Raw genomic sequence first — 3147 nt, 5'->3', positions numbered from 1 at the left:
AAAGTCTTGCTCTTTCACTCAGGCTGGAGTGCAGTGACACAATCTCGGCTCACTGCAACTTCCACCCCCCAGGTTCAAGCAGTTCTCTGCCTCAGCCTCCCAAGTAGCTGGGATTACAGGCACCTGCTACCACACCCGGCTAATTTTTGTATTTTTAGTAGAGACAGGATTTCACTATCGTGGCCAGGCTGGTCTTGAATTCCTGACCTCGTGATCCACCCACCTTGGCCTCCCAAAGTGCTGGGATTCACCACCTTAACAGTAATGGCCACATCAGCAAATTAAAATAGAAGTAAATTCTAGAATATTTTGGAGACAGGTAAGAAACAAAGGGAGTGTTCTCAACAATGGAACCTTATCAGAAAAAGGGAACCAAATGCCAGGCTTGTCTGGAACAGCCTCTTCTAGGTGTGGTTCCCTAGAGCCCCGGGAAAAAACAGGCCTTATCTTGAAAAGAGGAAGGATTGGACGCAAGGAAGTTTGACACAAACAATGGCAGTTCAGGCCTTGTTAGAGAGAGCTGAGTTGTGTGCAAAAGTAATAAGGGAAAAAGGTATTTTTAAGCAGGGATCTGACCACAAAAGGCCTGCTGCAGGGGGCAAAAAAAGTTCGTTTCTAAGAACAGAGAAGACAGAGTAACACAGAGGTACAGACAACCCACGTTAGAGTCTGGGGTCACCAACTGAAAGGCACATATGACCTTGGGCAAGGGGCTTCAACTTCACCGTTCAGTAGTTCACTATTTTCACCCTCTAGAAGTTAGAATCTCAGCTGCTGTAAATTTAAAAATTATTCCCCAAAGCTTTTCTCTTTCTACCATCTTGGAGCCTGTGTGCTTGACAGGGCTTCCTTTTTTTTTTTTTTAAGACGGGGTGTTGCAGTTTGCCCTTATCACCCTGACTGGAGTGCAGTGGTGCAATCTCGCCTCACTGTAACCGCCACCTCTGGGTTCAAGCCATTCTCCTGCCTCAGCCTCAAGAGTAGCTGGGACTACAGGCATGTGCCACCACTCCCGGCTAATTTTTATTTTATTTTTTTTATTTTGAGGCGGAGTTTCGCTCTTGTTGCACAGGCTGGAGTACAGTGACATGATCTCGGCTCACTGCAACCTCCACCTCCTGGGTTCAAGCAATTCTCCTGCCTCAGCCTCTCGAGGAGCTGGAAGGAAAATAAAATGAACAGAGTATAGTTTAAATAACAAGCATAAAACAAGTAGTAGTTAACTAAAAGTAAAGGCCATTTAAGAGTTGTACAGAGGCTAAGGAATTTAAGGAATCCCTCCCTAGTGAAGCTCCAAGCTTGTCCTGCATTCTAGGCTAGGTTGTAAACTGTATTCAGAAAAAGTAAAAGCAGGGGCCAGGCGCAGTGGCTCAAGCCTGTAATCCCAGCACTTTGGGAAGCCAAGGCGGGTGAATCACGAGGCAGGTAGATCACAAGGTCAGGAGTTTGAGACCGGCCTGGCCAACATGNAGTAATCCCTCCCTAGTGAAGCTGCAAACTTATCCTGCATTCTAGACTAGGTTGTAAACTTTATTTAGAAAAAAAGTAAAATCTGGCAGACTGGGCACCACCCTTAATCACACTCCTATCTATAGATCACAGGCATCATATGGAGAAACACCCTCCATTGTTCTCTCTCAGCCTTGCTTAAACTCCTACCTGGTCACATACCCAAGCCTACTTCATCGATCATGACCCTCTCACATGTACTTTCTAGAACTGTAAGCCTTTAAAAGGGCTAGGATTTTCTTTGTGGAGGAGCTTGGTTCTTGAGCCGCAAGTCTGCCGATGCTCCCAGCCAAATAAAAGCCACTTCCTTCTTTAAATCTGGTGTCTGGGAGGTTTCGTCTGCAGCTTGTCCTGCTACACTGGGATTATAGGCACCCACCACCACACCTGGCTAATTTTTGTGTTTTTAGTAGAGACGGGATTTCACCATGTTGGCCATGCTGGTCTCAAACTCCTGACCTCAGGTGGTGATCTGCCCCGCCTTGGCCTCCCAAAGTGCTGGGTTTACAGGTGTGAGCCACCTTGCCTCTCAATTCTCGGTTTTAGCATTGCAAAGTCCTACAATCCAGAAACCTCCCTCAATCCCAGGAAAATCACAATAGTTGGTCACCCTAAAGAGGGACCCAAATTCTCTCAGCTGGGCATACATCTCCCCACAAAAATGAAGAAAGGAAAGTATTTCCATTAAAAGCCACCACTTAGCCTCCTGTTGGCCCAGGGAAGTTTCTCTAGGCTCAGGTCTGTTCTTATCTCAAAACCCGGGGGAGAAAAGCAAAAGATAACAATGACTGCTGACTTTCCAGTTGCAAATGTAGCTGTGAAAGTCAGGGGACCAGGTCCACACGGTGGCTGACGCCTGTAATCCCAGCACTTTGGGAAGCCAAGGCGGGTGAATCACGAGGCAGGTAGATCACAAGGTCAGGAGTTTGAGACCGGCCTGGCCAACATGGTGGAACCCCATCTCTACTAAAAATACAAAAAGTAGCCAGGTGTGGTGGCAGGCACCTGTAATTCCAGCTGCTCGGGAGGCTGAGGTGGAGAATTGCTTATAGCCAGGAGGCGGAGGCAGTAGTGAGCCAAGGTCACTCCACTGCACTCCAGCCTAGGCAACAGAGTGAGAGACTCCGTCTCAAAACAAAAAGAAAAAAAAAAAAAGAAAGGGGACCGGGACCTGGGTCCTGAACCTTTGTTAAGCCCTGGTAAAATTTAAGAAGCCCTATATAAAATTGTTTAATTCAAATTAATGAGAAATTTTAGCTCTGTTCCAAACACTATTCATGTAACAAAGCAAATGATCACCAGGTAAATTCTACTCTTCCTTCTAGCCCTCAAAGAAAAGTCCTGTAGTTCAGCTGCTAGCTGTATTGTATGCTTATCTCAGTTTTTGAGTTCCTTTTTTTTTTTTCTTGAGACAGAGTCTCATTCTTATCGTCCAGGCTGGAATGTAATGGCACAATCTTGACTCACTGCAACCTCTGCCTCCCAGGTTCAAGTGATTCTCCTGCCTCAGCCTCCCAAGTAGCTGGGATTTTAGGCACACACCACCACGCCCGGCTAATTTTTGTATTTTTAGTAGAGACAGGGTTTCACCATGTTAGCCGGCCTGGTCTCGAACTCCTAACCTCAGATGATCCACCC

The sequence above is a fragment of the Cebus imitator genome, unplaced genomic scaffold (genome assembly GCF_001604975.1).
Source record: "Cebus imitator isolate Cc_AM_T3 unplaced genomic scaffold, Cebus_imitator-1.0 Scaffold132, whole genome shotgun sequence".
NCBI classification, from domain to species: Eukaryota; Metazoa; Chordata; class Mammalia; order Primates; family Cebidae; genus Cebus; species Cebus imitator.
Note: the sequence above shows the minus strand (reverse complement) of the source record.